The sequence below is a fragment of the Lepisosteus platostomus genome, chromosome 1, assembly GCF_059453375.1.
Source record: "Lepisosteus platostomus isolate fLepPlt1 chromosome 1, fLepPlt1.hap1, whole genome shotgun sequence".
Classification (NCBI taxonomy): Eukaryota; Metazoa; Chordata; class Actinopteri; order Semionotiformes; family Lepisosteidae; genus Lepisosteus; species Lepisosteus platostomus.
This window is the reverse complement of record NC_142611.1, coordinates 65780895-65808786: the sequence shown is the minus strand read 5'-3', so window position 1 is coordinate 65808786 and position 27892 is coordinate 65780895. Positions and strand designations below refer to the sequence as shown.

The 27892-nt window shown below is 44.5% G+C and overlaps 2 long non-coding RNA genes across 7 annotated transcripts in view; one reads left to right on the top strand and one right to left on the bottom strand.

The window, feature by feature from the left end:
* Positions 1-148: 148 nt before the first annotated feature.
* Positions 149-26967, bottom strand: LOC148678487 (uncharacterized). 6 transcript variants are annotated; one of them, XR_015939182.1, is made up of 4 exons: positions 26864-26967; positions 5873-6106; positions 4692-4821; positions 149-4314 (listed from the first exon to the last, which is right to left on the bottom strand). It is a non-coding gene; the product is annotated as an uncharacterized LOC148678487 (long non-coding RNA). The 6 variants fall into 6 exon arrangements; XR_015939183.1 differs by lacking the exon at positions 26864-26967 and having other exon boundaries at positions 149-3962; positions 4196-4314; positions 5873-9791; XR_015939185.1 differs by lacking the exon at positions 26864-26967 and having other exon boundaries at positions 149-3568; positions 4196-4314; positions 5873-9791.
* The window catches only part of LOC148678486 (uncharacterized), a 30669-nt gene continuing 14343 nt past the window's right edge, over positions 11567-27892 (top strand). Inside the window, exon 1 of the long non-coding RNA XR_015939186.1 lies at positions 11567-11705. This is a non-coding gene — a long non-coding RNA (uncharacterized LOC148678486). The remainder of the gene's footprint in view (positions 11706-27892) is intronic.

Genomic DNA, 27892 nt, shown 5'->3' with positions numbered 1-27892 from the left:
AGCGTGTCAGTGTGGGACACTCTCTTCAAACTAAAAAGACGCAGTTCCTTCAGCCTGTCAGTGTAGCACATTCTCTTGAGCCACAGAAGTCCTGTAATCCTGAACAATGAAAATATCAGCAGAACAAAAGGGTCAGAATTTAGCTTGATTTGCTGTTAATATGCCGTTTAATAATAACTCACAGTACAGACCTTCATCAGACAGCCTGCAAAAGAAAATCCCAACCCAAGCGCATAAGATTACAACAGAAATCCTGACATTTTAAAATATATCAGCCACCAAATAGATTTTCCATCACAATTAGAAACCGATATAGATGTAGAAGGTTCTCATATCCCACCACCAGGTTAATCAATCTTCAGAGCTGTCCCGGCAACAAGGGAGAGGAAAGCAAATTGCTGCACTTAATTAATGTACTGCTTCAATTTTTATTTTTTTTCCGTGCAGATCAGCATCTTTCCATCTGTAATAAGAGAAAAATGAAAATGCCTGCAATAGTGCTGCAGGAGAACAATATTAATAACACAGGGCAGAGGAGTGGGGTGGCAGGGTTAAAAAACTCTAGATTGATTGTCTAACTCTGCTGTGCCTCTGTGTACTGTGTTTACAGTGCGGACACACGGAGGAGATGCAGGTGATGTGCTCATTTTCTGACAGGAAATAGCAAATTCTTTGTAGAGGTAACTGCCGCAAATAAAGAGGAGAATGATGAAACTGCAAAAAAAAAGTAAGACAAATTTCATGCTGTGTCTTGGAAATTAGGTAACAGTGTCAAACTGGCAAAGTGTTTGTGCTCGATTCAGAAAATTAGGACCTAAAGCTCTTCTTTCACTGAGCGGTGTGGGAATCTGGAACAGTCATGTTGCTGTTGAGTCCTTCAGATCTTGCCAGGAAGAGCTGGGTAGGATTCTTGGTTGCAGTAAGCTACACTCTGTGGCCGAAATATCAGGAACTCCTCAGTCCAATGCACAGATGCTCGGAGCAGCAGGGCAGTGCATGACTGGACTGGAGCCAATGGAATCCCACAGGCCGACACTCTCATCCCAGAAACCCACTGGGCTATTGGGCAAGGCCTAATATTGTGGCCGGGTCCGGTAGTGCAAGCAGCACATGAAAGAATAATGGCGGAAGAGACTTCTCTCATTTGTAGTCTTTTAACGTGTTCTTTTCATGTTCTTTTCTAAAGTTATTTGTTTCAGTTTCCAGGCAGCTACACACAGCTGTACAGCTGGCAGCCCTATCTACAGACTCTGACCAGCTGCGCCCCCCCCCCAGCCCTCCATGCACTCACCCCCCAGTTGAAATCACAATTCCACTCAGAAGCTGGAGGTACTCCAAAAGGTAATGACACAAAGACGATCTCCCCTTTTCCTTTACGATCGGTTGAGCTCGCGGACGGAATTGTGTTCATTACAAAATGCAGGAATGCAGGTAATTGACAAATAGCCCATGCCTTGGCTTCTGTAATATATCGACTTAGTGCTAAATCTGCAGAGAGCTCACCGGCCGGAGTGTCTGTGACCTCGACTGTGCATTTGGTAAATTGGTACCAGGGGGAGAAAGGAAAGCAAAGGATTTCATCAAACAACAGGAGGTGATGAAGAGTGTCTTTATGAAAAAATCAGAGGAGCTTAATTGACAAGACCCATTTAAGGTGGGTGATTTCGTTAAGCAGGGAAATGAAACGCACAACCAAAGGCAAGGCAATGCAATCGCCTGACGTCCGCTTTCCGTCTCGTGCTCGCTCGCTGGTCTGATTGAGCAGTGACCGGTTAATGATGGAGCTTCAGACACGATAAATGAGTGAAGGGCTCTGTCTCTCACAGCTCAGGAGGCGTCATGCTGTCCCCCCCAGGCCTCACGCAGAGGAAGCCTAATGGACTTGGTAGCCATGCTGTCTTCAGTACAGGGCCGTCCTCGTGGAAAAGTAATCGCAAGCCTGCATCTTCAAGGGTCATTCGAAGGAGGTGGATTCATCCAGTCCAGATCAACCTAGTCCAGTTCGCTATAGTACTAGCGCTCCAGTGCTGTCCAGTGCAGTGCTTTACAGTACCCTACAGCTCAGTCCTGTACAGAACAAAAACGGTCCACTCCAGTCCTTTTTAAAGTCCAACTTGGTCCAGTATTATCTAGCCCAGCATAGTTCACTACAGTCCAGCTCAGTGCAATAGTATCTAGTGAAGCCTAGGTCACTACAATTCAGTCCAGTCTATCAAAATCTAGGCAGGCCAAGTTGTGTTGATGCAAAATATGCCATTTCTAGCACTACAGTGGTGTAAGAGTGTGCTCAGTTCATCAACCACTGCACAGCATAACTGCAAAGGCTGCAACATTAGTTGCACTAAACATTTGTTTTTAATGAAAATGCGTATTTTAGCCGTGTGGAACCCAAGGACTGCAAAGGGCCATTGCAGACACATTCCGCCAGCTTCAAGCACACGTGACACACTTTTACAGGAAGATATTTCACTGCTCTGAACAAAGCAGCTTACAGTGGGAAAAGCTGAGAGAATAGTGCATCCTCTTCAAACCTGTGCTATCTGAATTGTTCATTACTAAATTTGCACGGTATTTGTAGTCAAGAAATAGAACAATTCATGGCTATTAATTGGAAAGCAATGGCTGTGGTGTGTAGTGGTATCTTGGGGAGCAAACAGAAACATGATAGAGGCAGAGACAGAGACAGAGACAGAGACAGAGACAGAGACAGAGACAGAGACAGAGACAGAGGGGGGCAGGGGGGGGGGGTTGCCCAGGCAGGGGGGGGAGAGTGAGAGGGAAGAGAAGGGAAGGCAGCTTGAGCACTGTGGCAGCAGAGAGAGAAAAGAGTACAGACAAGGATGCAAGAACAGAGTGACGGCAAAAAGACAAAAGGAGACAAGAGAGACAGATGGTGGGCAAGAGAGAACGAGAGCAGGGGAGGGGGAAGATAAGTGAGACCGCTGAAGACAGAGAGCGAGAGAGGAAGGGAGAAGGAAAGGTCATGATCCTGAAAGGACCCATCCATTATCCTGCCAGCATAGCCCAGGCTGCCAGGCAACATGAATGATGTAATCAGAACCCAGTGACAAGGTCACCCCAGCTCTCGCCCAGCCCGGATCCTGGCACAGCACTTATCCGTCTGCCCTGTCTTGGCTAATTGGAAAGGGGACAGGGATCCTGATCCCCAGTCTTGATCCTCCATCTTGCTACCTCTCATCCTTTATGTTCCTTTGAAGGGGCAGCATTATTTCTTCCTGTATTTGGATGGCTGGCACCGAGTGAGCATGTGGCCACTGTATCCTTATGACTGCATGTAGTTAACAAATTTTGAAAAATAGGGTGAGATGACTTTTCTAGGTTACATCATCATGCGTGTCTTATTACGATATCCTTGATTGAAGCTCTAGCGCATGACGAGACTTCAATATGATCGGCTTTAGACATTGCACATACAAAATCCAACTTCAGTGCTGCAGGCCTGATATGAACAAGCATCCTGGTTTCTCTTTTTATCACTGCCGGGCCTTGTGAATAATTTTCCTTGAACAGACTGTGTTTCCAAACTCTGAGATGAAATGCAGGGAATCTAAGGGAGGAAGGAACGTCTCAATGTCACACAGGCTTTGGGGCAGAGTATTGCAGAAATGGGCTTCAGATTGGGCCTGAAAACAGGAGATGCACTGCTGATGACTCTCCTGGGCTTGGGAAAAATGAATCACCTTACAGGCGTGCTTACTTTTATCAATCGCATCAAACAACGACACCCATTTCACATCCAGACTTGCCGAAGTGTCTCTCCCTGAACGTGTCAAGCAACGAGATCCACAAGCGCTCTCAGCTTGAGTGCTGAAATCTGTGAAGTGGCTGAGGTTCTACTTACTTTCTCTCTCGGTCTCTCCCTCCCTTCTCCTTTTCTGCTAATCAAGTGTTTACTGTCAATCACAAGTCCACGGGGGCAGCGCCTGTCTTCCACAACAGCTCTGTTCGACATCTAAGAAAACGCCACTAATCCGAAAATGAGCCAACCGAGAAAACTCACTCACAACACAAGAGACCAGCCTATTTGCTTACTAGTGAAACGCTCTCTACTCAAATACTCACTAGAGAATCATATAGCCTCCTAATCCTTAAATGAAAAGAACCTCAAGTTATGGTGTTTAGAACAGATGTTTGGGGGGAGGAGGAGACATTAATCTCGCACACTTATACTCACCTACACAGTCTTGCACCCAGGACTTCCTTTCACAGATCTCTCTCATTTCCCTCTTGCTACCAGATCTGCACCCTTGCAGTAAACTGCTTGCCAGGATAGGCTCTGGCTCCCCTGTGACCCTGAATTGGATGATGCAGTTAGAAAATGAATGGATGCAGAGAAGGAAAACCAAACTCATCATCCCTGAATATTAATAATAACTTTGGAACAATATTGCTCTCTTCCTTCATGTCAGCTCAGGCATTTCTGCTGAACAGGTGTGAAATTTGTGCTGATTCGTTTTCTTGTGCCCTGTCAGGTCATTGAAGAGTCAAGCTGGCAGCGTCTGTGATGATACCCCGCCGAATTATTTAACGCTCATCCTTGATTTTCTCCCAGCTTGTACCTGTTCCGCGTGCAGCGCTGGTGAGGGGCAAGTGAGAGGTTAAAAAAGAAGCTGGTCATGTGAATATTCCATTCGAAAAGAAAAACAATTAAATTCAGAAATTGAGTTCACCTCCGCACGCAGACTCCATCTCCCTCCAGTGGCTTTTGTCTCTGCATGTGAAATGATCTGAGAGGCTCTGTGACATCTTTATTTGGAAGTATAATGCCTTCAGCTGTTGCCTTTGTGTCCTCCAAACCCTCTGCAGATTTAAATATCAATAGTTAAATTTCTCTGTGCTGGCGCTTCAGTACAAATGTCAGATACAACTTACTTTCTTGCACATTACAGGGCTTCAAAGGGATATTGCTCTGTGATGCGCAGACCCACACAATTCCATCTCTTTAATGCTGATTGCTCATAGTGTACTGGTTATACTCATACATTTCCTTCCTCCCCTGAACTGGTGTCTAAATATCACAGTCATTGTGATTTTCTTAATGTAGCAATTAGCTCATTTAAGTCATTGAAAGCTAGGTTTTATTAAAGAACCTGAAGGTTTTGTTGTAACAAGGGGCCAGAGGCTCAGAGTGCCTTGTGCTACAGAGAATGTACTACATTTGTAAAAGATACACAAGTGCGCACTGATAGGCACAGGTACCATTGGTAAGTGCACATGCTTTGCTAATCATTACATTATTTATCAATATCAGGCTCACACACAGGAGCACTACAAGAGTGGGATAATATTGGAAAATTAGCCCAGGAAGCAACGTCTTCCTTGGGTGGTTCCGTATAGTCATATCTCAATGTGCTTTTGTTACTGGGTTGAGAAAGTCTGTAGCAAGTTAAAGGGGTTGTAATGGAGAAAGCTGGGAACCACCGTCATTAACCATTGATTTGATCCCGTGTAGGATAAGAGGTTAGATGCCTAAACAGGTGGGGAAAGGGAACGATCACTTCAGAATGTCCATGTGGCTTGGTAGCATAGAATTGGAACTAAACTGAATACTACAGGAAAAGGCCAGTTTTTACAGACTAGGATTAGTGAAGAATTGTTGTACCCAAGCAAGATGGCGCTTGGGTACAATATAAATAGCAGAGAATGAGTGTGATTACGGTGTGAGGAGATGTTCACTGCAGCTCTGTTGCGAATGACCACACTTCACACATTCTGGCCACCTTTTAAAAATTGTGTTCTCGCACTCACGAGGGTCCAGCAAATTCCTTTCTGTACCATGACATGCTGCATCTGCCCCTTTCTGACAATCTAAGGATCCAGTTTTCCGTACTTCAAATTCGTTTTCAGTTACCCTAGACTGCCGGACTGCAGTTGTGACCATTGGGGTTCTGCGCGGGCTCCTGCCCACCGCTACTCCATCCCGCCAGTTCCGTCCTCGACAACTGGGGCGTGAACCCGGGTCTCCGGCGTAACGCAACAGGGAACCAGCCGCATGCGCTAAAGGAGACCTCCCCCAGCTCAGGGGGCTGAGGTCCCTGCTACGCGCAGGGACGGCGATGAGGTCACCGTGTCCGAACTCGCTCCGCTACACAGTCAGGAAGGGACAAAAAAATATTCGGCTTCATAATTCCAGCGCTGTGAATCCAAGCCACACTGCACTTCCTGGCAAGCAGAGGGAAAAAAAAAACACTGACTTGTGAGAAACTGAAAAAACACGGGCTCACAGTTGATTTGTAAAAACTAAAGTAGCATTTATAATTTACACCTATGAATGCACATTTTTTCTGGAATAGCAGTTGTGATAGTGTATGTACTGTCGAAACATTTCCTGCAGAAGGGGGTGTTAGCATTTGGGGCGAGAAGCCATTGGGGAAGGTATACTTGCTAAATGCACGATGCAACGGCAGATGTGCTGGTTAAGGAGTATGCTCTTCAATCAGAAAAAAGGAGGAGAAAGAAACAGCTAATTGAGGTATCACCTGACCCCCCACTCTCCCACCCCCCTCCTTCCTCCCTCGATCCGTCTCCCTTCAGATTCCTTTTTTACCTTTTGCTGGCAGTTCTCCGCACCCCACTGCTTGCTGAGCCCCAGACAATCTGGAGGTTATTTTGCAGGCGCTGTAGTCTGGAGATGAGTGTGTGGGGAGGACCAGATGTGCTTCATTATAGCGGCAGTCTAAATTGGGTTTTATCAGCAGTTAGCTGCAAATTAGCTGAATAGAAGGAACTGTTATTCCAACACAGAAGGCTGTTTCCTCTGCAAGCTTCATGAAAAACTACGTCTCCAGCCTGGCTACCCAGTAATTACAGATGGCTGTGATACAAGAGGATCCCCTGTCCACCTCATTGTTCTCCTGCCAAGTGCAGGGCCTCTTTACACAGGTGATCGAAGACAACCCTCTGATGCACCACGCAGAAAATTACCCCGCCCCCGACTGACACACAGGACAGAATTCAATCAATGCTCTTTTTTCAAGTGTGCAGAAACTGGGATTGCCGCCGACATCCTTTAGAACATTCTTATCCTCCTCGTTTGAAGTTGTAGCGGAATCGGGAGGTCCCTTTCTCAACCAACCCTGGTTTCCAAGATGGACACCAGCTATAAAGGATGACCAGCACAAAGCGGAATAGTTTTCTTAACAAATATGCCATTCGTTCAAAGTACAGAGAACAAGCACAACAGAAGGCATTTGAAGAATGAGAGCTTACACAGACACACATGGGCAAATCAGGGATGTAAGGCAAGAAAAGGGATTCTATCCTGGCAAAATAGTTCTTGTTTTGAATCTGTTGGTCCCGTACCCTGGATGTACTTGGGGGATATAAGGAGTGGTTAGGGACCTGAAGCATATTGCTCAGTAGTTTGGTGTAGAGTCAAGGGGTTTGTTTTCAAAATGTGTACTACCGTAATCCAAAGTGAAGATCTGAAGTTGGCCATTGCCAATAAAGTGGAAGATTCCATTTCTGAGCAATGATTGCGCTTCCTCATTCTCCAGATCCCCTGGGTGCTAGAGAATACACTGTTCTTTATATTTTAATCTCAAAGGCTATACAGATAAATTGTGCTTTCGACAATAAGGAAGGTAGGTGGAGGGTTTGTGTAACATGTGCACAGTGGCATCGGTATGATGACAAGATGTTGCTTGACAAATGCAATAAGAGGCCTTGAGCACAAGGGATTGGCGCGAAGCACTTGAGAGACCAGCAGAGAGACAGAGCGGAGTTAATAAGCAGCAGAGCCCCTACGCACTCACTCTCCCACACTTTGTATTAAAATTGGGAGGGCGGCAGTGTTGACACAGACACACTTTGTCCTCCACGCAGCCTCCCTGCCTCTTCCACCCATAATGAAGAAGCTAAAGGTTAATTGTATCTAAAAAGGCTTATGGGCTTTTGTATGTTCTATTACTGTGAAGGCACATCCAGCGCCATCTGACCTTTTGTTATACTGTATAATGAAAGCAGCCCAATAAATCAGCTCTGATTTCCCATGTTCTAGTCACCACCCAGGAAGGCTCTCTCTCCTTACTCCCTCTGATGCCGCTTGATTCTCGGATTCTCCATGCATTAATAACAATTACCACATGAAGACAAAAGAACATGAGGATGTTTTCCCAGCTCTCGCAATATGCATACTTCCCCCATATCCATGATTTTGTGGTCCAAGTCTTTATCTCCTAAGTCAAATGCCTAGTGAATTTAGATCTCTGGCAAAAATCCCCTTCTGGATCGGAAAATAGGGGTGAGGGAGCTGAAGATGAAACTTCCTCTTGGAAAGATGACTCCACTCATTGGGAAAGCAGGAAATCAAGTCACGAAAAACCAGCTTAGATGCTTCTGATCACTACCAGTGGCAGAAAACAATTCGGGGAGGGTCTGAATTGAAATTGCTGTTGTATGAGGTAAAAGAAGGCTAAACAAAATCAGTTAAGGCATCAACACTGAAAAATTTAGTAGTTCAGGTGGCTGTTCAACACTGAAAAATATCTTTTCTCGGTAGATGGAAATTCGAACTTTATGATAAAAGCTATTGTGATAAAAACTTGATCGAGAATAACTAGAATGATACAGAAGATTGTGTGCTCCTAGTCCCTGGCTCACCAGGTGACAGCTGCACTTACCTCACCATGAGCAGACTGGCCGGTAGAGCGAGCTGGCAATGACTCAGATAATGAATTGGTCATAAACAGCCCATTTACACCACAGCAGCTCATACATCTGAAGCAATCACTTGAGATGCACCGCCAGGGAGCCCCAGCCACAGGGACTCAGATTAAAGCCTGTATGAGCTGAAACTCAAGACACTGTGATACATATCTACAGGAGGAGTTCTGAAGGAAATTAGGAGGGAGAGGGGGGCTGTCAAAGGAAAAGAAAAAAGATAATGCAGTCCTTTCGGATTCCACTGTTAAAAATATTCATATCATTCTCATAGCACTCCAAAGTCTTAATCCCCTCCTGCTTGTTTTGAATCTGAAAACTGCCATTCATTTGTGCAATAACCAGTTTTCTAAGGTTCCAGTCACTGTCAATGGCTCTTTTGCCCACATGGGTGTCCTAGGCCATGCCAATATTTTCCCTCTGAAATACCCAACAGCAAGTGCCATTCGTGTCTCGACACGCATAGGCCCTTAGGAAAAGTTGGTATCCTGTGGAGTCTCCAGAGACCCCCAGGAAATCACAGTAGATGCCATTTCGTCAATAGCTGAAAGGGCTCCCATGGAGTAATCCAAGCCCTTCCCACTGGGGCAGGATCTCAGTCACAGTCGGCTAGTGACATGACCGTAGTATCTCAAGAATCCAAGGGCATCACCAAGCTACTTCTAGGGTTCCATACATGTTGCACAGCATAGATCAAGGGTAGTAGACTTTGGCACATGGATTCCAAGCGATTGCAAGTATTTGTTCCAACTAATATTCATTAGTGATCCGCGGCATCTGGGTTAAAGATCAATGAAGTATGTAACTTGGAAGGTTCAAAGTCCCACAATGGCATGGAATCAAGGTACCAAAGTTGACTGCTTGGTAAAGACAGGTTAGGAACAATTTATCGACACAAAGATGCTTTCTTTGTGAAAAGAGATTCTTTCATTTTTAATTACACGTGCATGCAATCTGCACTACTGTCACCTGGTCTTCTGGTTGCATTGTGCAAAATGGGAGTAATCAGTTTGAAAGCTATAGCAAAGTTTGTCCTTTGTGTTATGAAAAAGTGTCCCCTTTAAATATTGACCTACTGTATAATTGGACAGTTATTAGTAGATAATACAGTATGTATTATATTCTCCACACCTGAAGAAGGCTCCACGGCCGAAACGTTGTGTTCTCTTTCTTCTTTTTTTCAGCATGGAATAAACCTATTACTTGTTCCTTTGCAGCCTACGCATGCTGACGCAGCTACCCACCTGAGATAATACAGTATGTTGATCAGGAATGCATAACACGTGCTGTAATTGAGGTACTCACTACATAAACTGAGCCGTGTTTGAGAACACTTCCCAGAATCCATCCATCTTCTAACCTTCCAATTCAGGGTCGCGGGGGAGTTGGAGCCTATCCTGGCAAGCAACAGGCACAAGGCAGGGTACACTCTGGAAGGGACACCAGTCCGTCTCATGGCAGACACACCGACACACACACTTGCTCCTAAGAACAATTTCCTCAGAATCCAGTTACTTATCAGTATGTTTTTAGACTGTGGGAGGAACTCAAAGCACCCGGCGGAAACCCATGTGAACACAAAGAGAACATACAAACTCCATACAGATAGTACCCCAGGTCCAGAACTGAACTCAGGGACCCAATGTACAGAATCATGGCTTCTTACTTGATCCAGCAACTGTTATTATGACAAGCTTTGTGTATTTCAGCTAAATACTTAAACTCTTCAAATCGAAAAACAAATTTTAATCTGGAACAGATTTTAATGAGCTGTTCAGGAAACAGACAAGACGGACAGAGACAATGGGCAAAATAAATCACAAAATGAAAAGCCTTTTCTTAAAATGAACACCAAAGCTATTAAGAATGATTTCATCTTTTTGCATCTAGTTATCTCTGTGTATCACAAATGCTGTCTTGATTTTATTTTTAAACTGTGCATGGAGGGAAACCAATTAGCATACAAAGTCAGGATCAGAAATCACACTAGCAATTAAGAAGTATCAAGAAACTGTCTTCCCTTAATTACTGGTGTGATACAACAAAGTGCCCCCATCTCTGTCCCTAACTTGGGGCTCCGCCATCATCCTACCTTGCCAAATCACCCCCCGCATCTCACAGTCTCTCAATTAATTTCAGCCAATCAGCAGTCAAATTAACCAGCTGGGAAACATGGACAACCCCCACCCCCTGACTACTTCCAATAACTGTATTTAATCCTGTCCTATTTTTATTCACAAAATTGATTAAAAATAATCACTTTTAAAGTATTTAATACTAATACTCTCTAAATTAGCAGAACAGTAATTAGAACTGGCAAAAGAGTGCGTACATACACACTGACAATCAAGCAGAAGTGTCTCTGCACTGACTGCCCTTAATTATGAGACATCCAGATCTCAAAATATACAGCAAGATTTGCAGCCCCGCTAGTATCTAAGGAGAGATCAATACCTAACGGTCTCTCTTTAATGAAAAAAACATACTGTGACAAAGCCTATGCAAACAATAAAGCATTTTAATTAAAAAAAATCCTGAGAGGAGATGAAACAAAAATGTCCCCTAATTTTTTGTTAGGTTTGATCTGACATGTAGGGCATTCCAGCCCACACACCACAAGGTCTATCTCCCCTGCGCTGTAATTCATCTGGATCTTTTGATATGATTCGCCAGCAAGCGCAAAAAATGTTTTGAAGTTGCTCTTGAGCATTGTATTTCTCGTTTTTTAAAAATCCAGACTAGCTGAAACCTAGTTTTAGGCGTCGTATCTCCTGTTGGATTAAGTTTCTTTTTTCCTTCTGTCCTGACACCTGGATGCAGATGCACTAAATGGAACCAGAAGAAAGTGACGACTATCACTTGACTTTTTTTTTTTAACGGCAGCACGTCATCAGTATGCTGAAAGCGGAAAAGGCACGGAGAATAAAGAACAAAGGCAAGGGGGTGCATAGCAAGTAACAAGGCTGTGCAGAATGAAGCACCTGGAAGGGATGAACCAGGGGCCCGCCGAGGACAGCGGTGGCGTAAGTACAGTACCTTCAGCAAGCGTGTGTGAGCGTGCTTTAAATATCAACATCGGGGCCCTGCGTCTCAGCCATCCTCCTGGGGTGGCATCTGGGGTCAGTGCAAGTGAGCCGCGTCTCAGAGCTGCCAGGAATGGTAATTAGCAAGGAGACAGGGGGAGGCCAAGAGAGGTCAGACCAAGGGCAGCTTCTAGGGTGGGGGGCTCTCCTTGTCTGATCCAATTAGAGGCTATTCATTCTTCTAATGTGGCCAACACCACCGCCACAGTGTTTGCACTTAGGGGATCGTGGGAGGCTGCTGCCATGATTGACTCACTCCACTGTACTGGCATGATCCTTCTCTTTTATCAAGTTATTGTCCTAGTTGCCTGAATTTCCAAGAAGGTGTGTGTGTGTGGGGAGGGGGGGGGGGGGGACTGGGGCAGCCGACAGTGATTAAATCAGGCTGAAGGCTCAATCCCGATTGTGTCTCACGAAGGACATTTTCCTTTTTTTAGATTTTGTTTTGCAGGATCTTTCATCATTAGTATTGAACGCTTCCGAGAAAAAAACCCATCTCATAGCTTAGAGTCACATCTCATTGTTGTAAAATTAAAGAGGAAAAGAACAATGCTTCAGGTAGTGTTCTGGATCATCCTTTGCCCATGCATTTTAGAATTTGTTCTCGCCCATCAATCTGAAATTCTACCTTGATGCTTAGATTCACAGGGTTGCATTTGCCACTAACTTAGAGCCATACTTGTGTTGTACCAACTGTGAAGAAACTGGAATAGGATTATATATAGCAGTCATCCTTGCACCACTGCCCTTTTCCTGTTCTCAAGAGGATTACACAGTGTCTTGGTTGGATAAGATTGCGACATTAGTTGCAGTACATTTACAGAAGTACTGCTGAACTACTGTATCCACTGTGAGCTATGCACACATGCAAGGGGCAAGCACTGTGGTATCATATATGCGGTTTAGCATTGCAGTATTACCAATAAGGTATTCACCTCGAAGAAGTCACTGTATACTAGCTGCAGCAGTGCTAAAACTGGAAGTCTTCTTTGTTGTAAAGCTGCAGGTTTGAGACTGTACAAAGAATGGTGCAGAACCGGTCCTTCTCACCTCCCCTTGTTCAGGAGCACTCTGAGCATCTGCTGCTTTGACAAGGGCACCCATGGGCACAGTGCCTTGTCATCAGGAGGCAGATACCAGGGCAGGCAGCTCAGGTCAGCCAGCCTCCCGGCTGCTCTGGCTGACCAGGAGAACATCTGGAAAGAGGAGCAGGCCCCGCCGGCGCCGGGCCTCACTGCACTCTGCAATTAATCATCACACTAAGCAGGGAGCTAACCCAGATCCTTCAGTCCCGCAAGACGGATTCTCTCCTTTGCCTTGTTTACACTTGCTGAGAAAGGTCTTTAAAAAAAAAACTTTGAAAGCAAACAACACAAGGTTTAGAGGAAAAATTCTCAAAATGCTTCTTCCAGCCCTGCAGACAGACGAGTAATTGTTTTAGCTGCAGTCGAAATGCTTCGGCGAGGTGGAGATTTTTTTTGGGTGTTTGCACAGCACTGCAAATATTTAAAGATGAACAGCAGCCCCTAGCTTGGCACTTGGCATACAAATTGCTCTCTGCCAGCTCAGGCCAAACTGTCCAACCTATACAGTGGGCAGCAAACCCTAGAGGTTTAGTGTTTGCATTCAGCTAGGCCTGGCATTGGGGTACAGAGCATTGTACAGGTGTTAAGGTCATTACTGATTAAAAATAGCAGGTAACTTCAGCAGTCCTAGAAGACCCCCCCCCTTAGCTCCTTCTGTGGGATAGGGGCTAGAACCGCAAGCCCTTGGCCAAAGTGTTATAATCTTGGTCCAATAATAACAAGGGCCAACACCTCCTCCACCTTCACATCTCAGAGCCTAGACAAAATGTCATATTTGTAACGCCATGTTAATGATTAGTATTAGAATAGAATTGGTCAGACTTTACACAAGTTCCCACAGCCTCTCCAATGTGTCAGATGCTTCACTAAGATGTGTTTGGGTCACAAAAGATTTCAGAAGGGTAGGAGGGAACACTACAAGCAGTTGTTTGTTTCTACTCTGGTCTGCTACAGCAGACCTTGTTTTGTTTAGCTTCCCGTTATGCGGTAGAGAACAACGGGTTTTCAGAATGTCAAAGCTCCACTTACAACTGCCACTGTGAACGCTAATGTAGATGAACGTCCTGTTCGCACCAGTCCCAGGAGTGAACGGCTACCTCATTGTCAGTGAGCTCAGCCAACCTAGAGCCCCATCACTCATTCCCTTTATATAACAGATTAACTGTGCAAAGCCAATGGGCTTTAGCAATGCATCATTAGCTAAAGGTTAAGGAACAAATGAAACTTTCAACAATAGGTGTGTGAAAGAGGGACATGTAGTAATTATAAATGTGCCTTGTTCCTAATGCAACAGGGGGAAGGAGAAAGCAATTAATCTCCCTGAAGACAACCTGCTCCAAAGGGTTCATTATATGTTTGACTAGGGATGCTGTGAAGAAGCTGATTTTATCAGATCACCGTCTGAAAGTGCTTCCAAACAAGCATGCACCAGGATCCAGTCATGATACAGAAAATGGAAACATTAAACTCATTCACTGCTTCTGCAAACAATAGTTCTACAATCCTGTGTTTGGGCATCCTTCATCCTTCCACTGACCCGTGTATCAATTGTTTTAGACCTGTAATGTGAAGAAGTCTTCTCAATAGTGTTGAAATTTCTTCCTCAAGAAATCAAAGAATTAAAAAGAAAATAAAATTAAGATGGGACATTCTACTGTACAACTCTGCTTGGCATTACCGGCAATTGTCTTAATTTAGAAAACGGAGAGCTGGAATATCATTCTACCTGGATAGTTCCTTGAGTATCCAAGGATGCAACTGCTTCCATTGGCAGCAGCACTTTCATCAAGGAGCACTGGCTCCTTCCTTCAGCAAAGCCATATGTTAGTATGCACTCTGAGAATATATTGTATACACAGTATACACATGCACATGAACATATGTAAAAGTGTACATATATGTGTTTATATATATATTCCAATATAAATCTGGGTCTTGTTTAATGGGTCCAAATGAAAAAAAATCAGGGTAGAGTATGGAGATGCCAAAGTCTTTGATAAAATCTGGAATCCACTGAGCATGTGGGAAACAAGGGTTAGACTGCCCTGGCCTCCACACCTCCCCATCCCCCACCATCTCCGAAGCTACCCTTGTTTTAATGAAGAAGGCACCTCTTAAAATGCTTTGCACGGCAATCCTAGGAAAAAAAAACCTTGTTTTGATTCCTCGCCTTGCTGTGATCAGCAGACCCTGTCTTTTGAGCAGACAATAGGCTGATGTTGACATTGAAAAATTCCGATCTTTAAGGTTGCAGCACAGACAGAAAGAAGCAAAAAGTGTGTGTGTTGATAGGGGGTGTGAAGATGCATAAAAAGGACAGCCAGGAGCATGGAGGGTGAGGCAAAATCTGTATGTGTGCGCACATATCGCCATCAATGCCGTTGTGTATACAAAACAGGATTTTCTTTTAAATTTAAATGTACTGTATGAAAAAATGTTGCTTTCACCCCGTGTGAAAGTTTGGAATAGTAAAAACAGAATGAGAGACAACCTGGAGTCCCCACAGGAATGCAAACGTGTGTGTGTATGTCTGTGTTCGAGCAGATTGGAGGGGTGCACAGCCGATTGGATCAATTACATGGTTGACAGGATAGTCCCTGATCGCCAGATCATTAAGCCAAATTACTTCGATACAACACCAGGGTCCTCAGGTACCACTGGGCTGCAGAGCAAAATCGAAACGAGGTGCTGCTGAAGCCAATACATCCTGGGCGCAGCAAGGGACCGAGGGAATACAAGATTTATGACTGCCGGCAACTTCCTGGGTTTGCATTCTTCTCAGCCTGTACTATCTGCCGCACCCTCCCCTTCCCGCAGTGGGCCTTGCTTGTTGGCTGCACTGGGGTGGGTTTGCATATTTCTCTGCTTAGGCTCCATCTGTAGCATCTTTTGCTTGTGCTGCAATTAAGAAAGTAACTCTCCTAGCCCGCCTTGCACAGTGAAAAAGATAAGCAAATCCTGCTATCCTATGGACCCTTCTATTTTCTCAAGGGTAACCCTGCCCGTTTGGTTTTCATTTCAACCGAAAGCTTTGCTTGATTTCACCGATTGTGAAGCCAGGTGCTAATGGGTGCTGGGCAGAACACGGATGGCAACCCAGACTCCCATTGCCTGACCGGATGGTTACATTCTCTTATTATCGTTGCCATTTCAAAAGCTCTTACTGCCATCCTAAAGACAAACGTTCCATTCTTTGCCACCTGTTATTGTATTTCTCAGTGTAAGTCCTCACTCTTGTCTTGTTTTCCAGACTGGCAGCAGTCACAACAGCAGACTGGAGTAGCCGTCTTGACTTTGCACTTATAATCGGATGGTTACAGGTTCCAATCGAGGAAGGGGCACTGCTGTTTTACTTAAGCAAGGCACTTGACCCAGATTGCTCAAAAATGCCCAGATGGGTAAATTTGTAAGGCACTCTGGATAAAAGCATCACACAAATAAATATTTTCCTGGGCCAGGAACAGCTCCTGCAGTCAGGATTCGTTAGGGGTAGAACACGGAGGTGGCTGCCACTGCACTGTGAGAGATAAGAGCTAAATAATTCATGGGGCTTGGCCTCTGCCGGGAGGTGTAAATATGTTTAACGGTGCACCTGTCCTCCTGACTGTGCATGGCAAAGATAACTTCTCTGATACTGCCTCTTATCTCCCCCCCGATAGAGCTGAATCTACAGGAGGCTGCGCGGCTACAATATGCTTTTTTATTACTGTGAGCGCAAATTTGTCACTGCGGCTCTGATTCTCACCCTCTGTCATCCTGCTGGCTTCTAAATGGCAATCCTCCCCAAGCCTTCTGCCCTGGAACAGGACAAGAAATAGGTTTTATTTTCAAGCCTGTGCTGAAAACACTATATAAAAAAAGCTTTCCTACCCTCTTTCCAGGCATCCATCCTTTTGTCAGATGTACACTTTCTCTTCTCATTTCCATATAGTTAACTCTTTGCTTCACACAAAGAACAAAAAAATCAGGGATCTTTTCCTCTGTGGAACAGATCCCATTTGCTCACCAGCTCAAGCCCTCTAGTTTTAAAAAGGTTAGTTTCAAAAACCTTGCATCTCTTTCAGCTTGCCACCTTAACTCCTCCTGTCAGAATCAAAAGGGCATAAGCAAAGAGTAACAAGAGCAAAAATTTTTTTGATGAAGCTTTAATTCAAGCCACTTCTGTTTACCTGTGTCTCAGTACCAGCTGACAGTTGTGATTGCTGGATCAATTAGGATACAGTACCTTTCCCAGGTGCAGAGGAGCAGAGTTGCATCTGGGCTTTGATCCCCAGACTCTCAGGATCAGAAGCTCATACTCACCACTTCACACTGTCACTCTTCCCAAACTTTACCCGTCATCATTATCATTCACCCATTACCAGAAGGTGTTTATTCCTGGTAAGGGGGCAAACATTCCAGAGCCTGTTCCACTACCTGCCCCTAAGAGATGTCAAACAGATAAGGTCATTAAATATTAAGCAAGGGATCCAATGCAACCTGCTGACATCGTGCCTTTCTTGTAAATGACCACGCAATGAATGCACCTTAATTATTTTTGGTGATATGATTTCCCAGCCCTTGTCTTGAACTTATCGTACATTTTTTGCATTCTACACATTGCTTTATCTATCCAACAGCAGCGCAAGGGCTTTGCAGTGGAATAAATCCAAGCCAAGGAGAGCCCTCACACTGATCTGTTGCAGAAAAAAAGGCCATCATTACCCATTCACAAATACTCTCCATTTGTTGCCAAGGGACTCATTACTTCATCGTATTGCACAGCTGCCTAGCTTACTTATCTATCACTGAAGTCTGGAGCTGGAATCCAATTTGTATTGGATTGGAATGGTTCATTGACCCCAAGATTAGCATTATTGCTCTTGCATTATTAGCATCAGGTAAACCCTAGATTAGTGTTAATTACTGCTTTAAGAATCATACCATCAGACTTAAGGAAGGAATACCCATTACTCTGAAGATGAAGACAATAAGAGCTGTGGTTGGATTTGGGAATCTAAACTTGGCATTAACAGGGAGCAAACCTTTTCCGGAAAGCTTCAGAAATTTGCCGGTCCCCAATACAGTTTTTCTGCAATTTCAACATGCACATCTAAGGAGAAAGCTCAACAGAGAATCACGCTGCTGGTTATAAAGTGAAAAAATTAATAATGGAAAAAAGCTACCCTTTTAAAAGCAATGGTGGGCAGAACAGTTATACTATGCACGACTTTTCATGTGGGGTAAACATTTCAGAGGAACGCATCATTAATTCAACATGATTTACAGCAACTGTGTTAAACGCAGGCCTTCTGCAAATTAATATTAAATGTCTGCTACGAATGCGTTGTCTGGCTGCACAACAAGCTGCGGAAAAAAAAACAAGAGAAAAGAAATAAAAGGAGATATCAAAAAGCATTAAAACCATACAGGTGGCATAAACGCAATTATGATGAGCTGCAGTTAAGCTCAGGATGGCGAAGGAAAGTAGATGAAAACTGCACGAGAATGGCTCGTGGTCAATGAGCTGGAAATGGAAGAGAATTGAAATGGCCCCTGGGGTTGTATCCGTGTTCCCTTTGCTAATCTGCACACCGAGGCCCCGGCACAGCTCCGGCTGTCTCCCCTTTAGTCATCTCAGATCCTTAATAATGCGGACGAGGCCTGGCGCCATCTCTCTTTCTTTCCTCTCCCGGGCACGCTGGGCTGGAACCTGCTGCCACCTAGCTCTGCTAGGCTCCGTATGCTGCCTGGGCGGCTGCTCCACACCTTGTGAGCCGGAGGAGGAAGTGAACAGGACCAGGAGGAGCTCCCCCACTGCGGGGGCGACAGGGCAAAGAGCAGAGAGAGCCATGAACCGGGAGCCCAATAATCCAGGCAGAAACTTCGTCGTGTCGGGCCCTGAAAAACTAAAACAAAACAGACGACGGGGAAACGCAATGCAAAGCGTAGCCTAGCGGGGGTGAAGTGAAGTATGGCATGAGGTCCGGAGAAAAACAAGCAAAGGGTGAGCGGCACTAAAAACATTAAACCGTGAAACAGCAGAAGGAAATCTTGCAAAGCTCAGAGCAGGAACGCTGAAGTCGGGTCAAAGCAATTCTGAAAGCTTTACAAGCTCCTTGTGGCAAAGCGTGTCAGAAAGCAGGCTAACCCCAGAACAGCAGGTTCTTCTACCATCATGCACCCGACTTTAGTCAATTCTGGGTTATTTCCTTATCCTAACAGCCATGCATGCAGTGGTGCAGAAGGCTAATGCTTTATACTGGTTTTAATGGTATGTGAGGCATGTGCTTCACTGGAAGGGATTCAGCCAAGCTATTTGTCCTGGAATGATAACATGGAGTCCACCACCGCACGGGAACGGGAATGGCACCTGTTTCTGGAGGTCTGTGAAGTCAAGAGAAGTCCAGAATTTTTTAAAAAATGGGATCATGTTGTTTATGGATGGGGCCACTTGTACCAAGAGGTAGATTATGGAAACTGGAGGCTGGAGTGGGTCACTCAAACAAATTTTATATGAGAAAAAAATCAGGTTCATTTTGTTGCAGTCCTAGTTAGACTCCGAGCTTGTTCGTTCTAAAGGTACTGTGCTAGTGGCACCTTAGGAGCTGTCAGTTGCCAGACATGTCTCCCGGATCCCAGACGGAGGACTTATCGGACACAAGCCAGGTGCCTGGAGGTATTCCGATTGTCTCCTACACTAAATGGGGAGGGAGGAGAGGGGGGAGTTGGGTTAGAAATCCTTAACGAAAATGCTTTCTAACGAGATCCCTGGGTTGTTTTCATGGAGCTGCCCCTCAGCATTGCAGAAACGAGCCAGGGAGAGACACTGAGGAGCTCATTATCAGCAACCATGCTTTAAAAAAAAAGTTATGCGAGTTCCCTTCATTGCCCTGCTACCTGGACTCTTGTATTAATTTGCTTTAATTTTTCTGAACTTCTTCAGCTCCTGGCACACCGTTTGGTATTAAGGGAGAAGGGCAAACGAGCTCAAGTGCTCATGTCTTATGTGTTAACAAACAGACAAGACTGAAAAGTCCTCGTCTCTCATTTTCTTACAGCTCATCACATGTCACCCCCATATCACCGTCAGCCAATCCGGAGTTTGCACTTACATTTTGAAAAAATTAAACAAGTCAAATGGGGACAAAACCATAAATGCACTTGTGGTGGCATGACAGGATTTAAAGTAGGATAGGAGAGGAGGCTGGGAGTACAGCATGAGACTGTCTTCATTAGGTGCAATAGCATCAGTTATCATATGCCAAAGAATTCAAGATGCTCTACTCTGATTGGTTGGAAGGCCTACAGGACTCCAGGGCCTGTCAATATGATGGCATGATGCTGCTCAGATCTTTGCAAAACAATGCACATCATTTTCCTAGCACTGAGCATGCAATACACTAACATACTTTTTTTGCAGTTTGGTTTTTCTATTTTTTAAACAATATTTATTTTACCCACCTACAAAACGTCCCAGCTTGCTGCAGACAATTAACAGTTCCTCTGAAAGTAATAATACAAAAGCTTTGTCTGCAAACCTCCCCCCCCCCCCACAGAACTACAATTAACAGTTTTGCTCCACTTGCTTTACATTTTAATTGCTTTGCCGTCAGACGTCCTCTGGTGACATTTGGTGTGAATTTAAGATGAAAAGTGTCCCTCCTCCCACCCCAGCCACTGTCAGCTTCTTTTTCCTTTGTTTAAGTTAATTGGACAACAGTCCGGTGTGACACCCTTCCAGAGTCCCAGGCTAGTGGTGCTTCTTGTGGTGCAGAGAGACTCGGGGAGGGGTGCGGGGGTAGTGTGACAGGGGGCACACGGTGTCCTTGATCAGCCGATCAATCTGGACAGCGTGGGTGGGACACGCAGGGTCAACACATCTGATTGGAAGCACTTATTCAGAAATAAAGGGCACCAAGATGTTGCGAAATGGAGAAAATGTGTGATTTCCCTAATTACCTGGTCTTTTTTTTAACAGCAATGTACTGCAAAAGGTTGCCTCCACTCCGCTACTACCCTCTCTGGATTCTTATTTTACAGCTCCACGTTAATGAGAAATCAGAGCCCTTGCTGAAGAACTCTGGTTAGATCACACTAATCACAAGGGTGTTAATGCATTACCAAGTCCCATTGTGAGAGTCATTAATTGGAAACCTGATGGGATTTGAGGCAACCAGTGAGACAATGAGGGTGGAGTTCTTTCATAGTTTCAGGCCTAGTTCTCTAGACTCCGTTTGGAAGCACTGTGTCACGCTTACCTATCAGTATCATACCTATCAGTGCTGCCCTTAATCACAAAAGCTTCCATCTGAATGTCAGAAAAATAACTATAAAGAGGGTGATTTGTGAATGATTCTGCCCCAGTCTTCTTCCATGTTTTGGAAGTCGGGTCCGCGGTAATCTGTTTGAAAATCTAAAACAGGGATAGGCAATCTGGCTCACCCATTTTTTTAAACACCACATAATTGTATGACTTTGAACTTTCCCATTCCCTAATTACTCAGTTGATCTGTTACTACTTAATTGACCCAGGAGCTCAAGATCACCTATAACTAAAACTACAGTTGGAAGACTTGCAAAGACTGGGAATTGCTGGGGAAGAGCCAGGTTGCGTACTCGTAGCCTAAATAATTGTCATGCTCTGAACCTCCACATCCATCAATTTCCTAACTGCTGCATCCAGTTCAGGGTTGTGGGGGAGACAGAGCCCATCCCAGCAACCAATGCTTGGAAGGCAGGATTCACCCTGGCCCAGACACCAGTCCACCTCAGGGCAGTCAGACACAACCCACGTGAAGATGGGGAGGAGATTCAAACTCCACGCAGATAGCACCCCAGCTCCAGAACTGAACACAGAGGATCTGAAGAACATTCAAACTCCACCCAGCAACGAATACAGGGCTCCAGTGCTCCAAGGTAGCAATGCCAACCACTCTGACACCGTGCTGCCTGCTTTCATCTTACGGTCAGCTAAAACAAAAGTGACTCCGCCGCTTCCAAATGGCTCAATCACAAAGGCACTTACTTAAAGCGCAGCCCAGACGTTCCTGGTTGTCCCAACACTGGTCCTGGAGGCCCACACGCCTGCTGCCTTTCATTCCCACTCAGCTTAGTAACTTCATTAAACTGCAAGGCTGCTTGACTTATACGTATAAGATTTTTTTGAAAATCCAACACTCTTTTTAAGAGTGGAAAACACCCAAACAGTCCCAATTAATCCTCGTAAAGTCAAGTAAGGGTTCTATTGTTGAATCCAGAACTTAGCTGGAATAAAACCAGGCAGTTTGGTGGGTATCAAGGTCCAGGATGGGGAATCTCAGTACAAAGTATTATGTTTAATGAACTACAAGGCAGCAATGTAATGAAATTAACAATTTCTTTAAACTGTATAATCTGTTGTAAATTTACACAGTTTTGTAAATTTACACAGAAAATAGCACGGAAGTTGAGAAGCTAGTGTTACTTGTGCATTAGGCAGTGGAACAAGTTGCTCTTCAGAAATGCAAGCAATGAAGCATCAGAAAGGCAGTGTAGAGTTAGCTTTAAATGCAAAGATAAATTCAAACACTTTAAAAGCAAACAATAAAGAAATAATAAAGATAAAAAACACCACACTTCGATATCTGTGGGGCAAATATCTGAACAATCAATTTTATTTTGAATTAGAAAAGAAATATCTTGTCCTTTTAAGTCACGCCGGCATAACTTGTAGGAATGAACAGCCCTGACCTGCTGAAAAGCAGTTAGGGAGCTGTTCATCTTCGGCACTTGCCGATTTTCAGACGTGGTGCCCTTTTCAGCATATAAATGAACAAATCCCAGCTGCCTCCTTCACATTCCACATTTTTTCTAGCTTTCTATGTGCAACTCATCTTTTGGAAAGTAGTATGGTCTGCAACAAAGCGGCCATTTAGCCTCAGATAAGGACTTCAAAGTCCCCCCCCCCCAATAGAAGGAACACCAAAAAAGAGAGAGGGGACAGAACCGAACAAAAAGCCAGAAATTTCCATTTTCAGGCAGATTCAAACAGTCAGTTTTTTTTTTTTAGATGAAGAATTGGAGCTGGGTGTTGAATTATGTCACTACGCTGCTTTCGTTTCTACAACACAGATACCAGAATCAGAGCTTGTTCTGCCCTCGTGCCGAAGAGCACGAGCTCCCGAGACGCCGTTCTCAGCGCCACACATTTCGGCCTTTTGATTCGGCAGATGAAGGGCTGCAGGCTGGGAAAGAGGGAAGGAACAGCGGGGAAAGGAAGAGAGGAAAGAGAGAATGCACAGGGAATGATACAGAACGAGAGATGGAGGGAAAGAGGGCAGGGAGGAGAATGAGCCACATGGCACCTGCGACCATGTCTCCTGGGTACAGTATATCCATTTTCTGTAGGTTCTTCGGATGGGGGGGGGGGGGGGGTGTCTTTGACTCGATAATCCTGCTGGAGTCTGACCACCCCCCCCTCCACCACCACCACCAGCACCCGCTAACCCCCCCCCCAGGGAAGAGAGAGGTCCCTGGTACCTGTCAGTGTGTCTGTGCTCCCTTCAGGCTGAACCAGGGGGCGGCTGTCACACAGCGCACTTCAGAAGTCACCTTTCGGCGAAGGGAATCTTAATGAGCCGGAGGGGGCGGGGGGGGGGCGAGTGACAGATGGGGAAAAGAGCCTCTCTGACAGGTCCGCTCCGAGCTGCTGGATTATTCCAGTAATTTATTAGCATTGCGTTTAAGACCTTTATCTCACGGCACTGACAACTGCAACCTGTTTGTTTGTTTCTCTTTCTATTCCTGTTTATTTCTGGTGTTTATCTCTCTACATTTCTATTGTGTGCAGATGGCATTTAAAATTCACCTCTGTTCCCACACTTCAAATTAGGGACCAGGGATTTAACTTCTACATTACAAATCAGATTATATTAAGAAGGTGATTAACCTGTTTGTGTTGACCCCTGATAATGTGCAGCAGTGTGTTAACTAGAAAAGCACTCCCATCTCAAAATGCTTTATTAGTGTATAACCACGTGGATACACATGGATAGCTCCTTTATTACACATTTATAATGTGTAATTTACAAACCCGTGGATTACATTGCTGCCACACCGCACTGGGGTCCTGGGTTCAATTCTGGACCTGGGGTGCCATCTGCGTTGAGTTTGTATGTTCTCCCACACGAACACAGGGTTTCCTCCAGGTGCTCCAGTTCCTCCTGCCACCCCAAAATCATACTGACAGGTTAATTGGCTTCTTGGAAAATTGGCCCTGATGTGAGGCCAGATGCTTAATTGGACAATTTAGCAACACCAGAGGAACATCATAGGTGTTCAAATTCCTATATTTAAGCTGACTGCCATACACCTTGAACTTCAGAGGTTACATCCAAACACTTTGAACAGACAGCTTCCTGGATACCACTAAGCTCCACAGGTGTGGTTACACCATATGCTGTCAACGAACAGGCTGATTCGCTCACAGCTCAACATATTAACCAATCGAAACACAACACTTTGTTGGACAAGCAGCAGGAATAGCTGGAACAGGGTGTGGAGTGTATTCCACAAGGTGGTGAAATATCTGCAGCCCTGTCTCGGTTATTCTAGACATTCTGCTAACAGGACTTCCTTCAATTAAAGTGGTGAGAGTTTGTGGAATTGAACTGCTCTGCATATTCTGCTAGCTCCACTGGTTCTTAAGAGGATTCAAACTAGGGGTAACAAAGAGAGCCTTTATTCATTGGGCAGTGTCAGAGGAAGGGATACTAATATGCTGGTAAATTAATATAAAGCAATTAAAACAATCCAGTTTACAGTATGTCATGCAGACTACTGCCAAAAGGTTGGGCTGCTTAAGACAAACTCTGCCTTATTTTCTGAATTCACTAAGTGCATGTGGTCACTCAGCTTGGTTTCACTTAGCGTGGAGATAACTCAATGTCTCCAGAGAATAATAGTACATGGTAGTCAATAAAATGCTTTCCATTACAATTGCAAGGAATAAAAGCCAATCTTTTGGGTTTTTTTTAGAAATGGGAACAGACAGATTGTTGGGATAGGAGTTAGTACAGCCAACTCACAACTCCAGGGACCCGAGTTTGAATCTGGTTTTGGCTGTATGTGGACACATGTGGGGAGTTTGCATGTTCCCCAGATCTTGTTTCCTCTCACCTCCTAAAAGCCTACAAGTTAATGCTGACCATTTGAAATGAAAACATTGGGAAGAAAACCCACTGGAAAAGGACAGGGCTGGGGCTGTTAGCTGTGAGACCAGGATGGGCTTAAACAGCATCAGATAGGAATAACAGGCTTTGCGATACAGTAAAATGTCATGGTTTTTTTTTACTGAACTCAGCACACCCAAGCAGAAGTTTATTAAATCATCTCCCTTTGAACTGAAGCTGAAGAGATAAAGCAGCTGAAAGTCAAAGAGAAGTTCAGACTGAACCACACACCACCCCCCCAAAAAAAAAAACTTAATTCCCAGAAGAAGCAAAGCAGAGACTGTGTCAGACTATTGTTCCTGCAGAAATAACAAAGGTCATCACGACAAGCTGCGAATGGAATTATTATTCAGTGCTATATTGGAACTGCAATGGAAAATGTCAAATATGCAATTAGATCAATTTATACACACAGTATTGTCTTCGTGCACTTGTGGGAAGCCAGTAAACACATAATTAATTACAGAAGGCCTGTCTCCACATTTTGGCAGTAATTATTTTTTTTTGTGCGCGTTTGTGAATCTGAATCTTGCGTGGGGTGATCGTGATTAATTAACAGGTCACCTCCAAACTCAGTTCTGTGGAACAGGAAGCCAACGCAACTGAACAAGTGGAAATTTTTCTTTTGGGGTGCTAGGCGGCTTCATGGGAGCCATTATCCATCATTTAGGTTAAGGTATTACCAAATAAAAAGCTATCCAAGTTGGCACTGCAGAAGGACAACATGTTGCACATCTGGACAGACAGCAAGCTGTTTCTGCACATGGCAGGAAAAGCACAGGCGAGGAATAAAAACAAATACTTTATTCTACAGTATATATGGCACCTTTAATAGCAGCTTCGCAAAGTGCTTTACAGTAGGTGTTAAAAATCAGTTTTAAGGATAGCAAGTTACAAAACAAGCATCTAAGAAACAAGAGATTAGAGATGCAGCAGAAGATAGAAGGTTGTTAGAAAATGGAGCAGACACAGACACTAATTAAATAAAAGCCTTTCTGAAAAAACAAAAGGTCTGGAGTCTGGATTTAAGTGCATTCGGGGTAGGTGACTCTCTGACATCCTTAGGGATAGAGTTCAAGAGCTTTGGGACACAGCAAGAGAAGGACCTGTCACCCACAGAGTGCCTCTGGTGCTACTGTACTATATCAGCATTTACAGAATGGCACTGTATTAATAATTACTATGTTCTTCTCACACCTGAAGAAGGCTCCACGGCCGAAATGTTGTGTTTTCTTTCTTCTTTTTTCCAGCATGGAATAAACCCATTACTTGTTCCTTTGCAGCCTACGCATGCTGACGCAGCTACCCACGTAACTAGTAATAATAATAATTGCTTACACTTATATAGCGCTATTCTGGACACTCCACTCAAAGTGCTTTACAGGTAATGGGGACTCCCCTCCACCACCACCAGTGTGCAGCCCCTCCTGGATGATGCGATGGCAGCCATAGTGTGCCAGAACACTCACCACACACCAGCTCTCAGTGGGGAGGAGAGCAGAGTGATGATGGGGATTATCAGGAGGCCATCATTAGTAAAGGCCAGGGGGAAATTTGGCCCGAACACTTACTTGTAATATTCATAACCAAAGCCAGACGTTTCTCATTTCAAAGCTGTTTGATGCTGTGGTTTGCTTTGCCCCCAAAATATCCTCCCCACTCTGTGACCGAAGCAGCAAAACCAATAAAGATAAAAAAATAACGATATTTTGAAACTACACACCGACCAGCGACTTCGTCTCAACGTGAGTATTGACAAAAGCAGCAACTTCCGCCGTATGTTTTACCTCAAAAATAAATAAAGTAAGAAACCGCAACTCACCTTTTCAATTTCAAACCTTTCAGACGGTTTCTTCCAACCGTCTTCGCCAGCTGCTGAAGATATTTTCAAATGTCAGCGCTTCTTGATGGCATCACCACAATAAACTGTCGGAGGCCTAATTTAAAAAATAAAATAAAAAAACATTTATAGGGGAGGAACGCACGCGCATTATGAGCTCGCGGGTCGAGAACAGATCGCAGACGTTTCGAGCAAGCGGAGCCGCAGAATTTCTTAACTCACCGTAATCAGTATTTTGACGGAAAGTTTTCAAAACATTAAAAAACGCCTCATTTACCAATCTATTAGGAGGTCATGACTGGTAAAGTCCAGTGGGAAATTTGGCCAGGACGCTGGGGTAACACCCTACTCTTTTTGAGAAACGCCCTGGGATTTTTAATGACCACAGAGATTCGGGACCTCAATTTTACATCTCATCCGAAGGACGGTACCATTTTACAGTAACTATAGTAGTCACTATACTTGGGCATTAGGACCCATACAGACTGCCAGATGAGCACCCCCTACTGGTCCCACTAACACCTCTTCCAGCAGCAACCCTAGTTTTTCCCAAGAGGTCTCCCATCCAGGTACTGACCAGGCTCACACCTGCTGCACTTCAGTGGGATACCAGCTGTGAGTTGCAGGGTGATTCGGCTGTTTAAGACCAAGAAACAGCATTATGCAAAGCTGACGCAAGAGAAAACATGTAGGAACAAAAATAAATGTTACAAACGAGCACGGAAACAAAGTGGACGTTATATTAAAACTACTGACTCGGTTTACAAATGCTTGACCAACAGTTTTAATGCCCACTACACGTGGTGAGATGCTAAGTATTTTTTGGTACCAGGAGTCTTTCCTGTAGCACAATGTATCGATTTAATAAAACCTACCCAGAGGGTTCTCAGTCCACCTCTGTGTCGTGTAGTGGTTTGCTATTCCCAGAAGTATTTTTTGCCTCTTCTGCTGTGACTGACCACATGAAACCCACAAAAATAAGAGACCTGAAAATCTGTTTATATCCGGGTA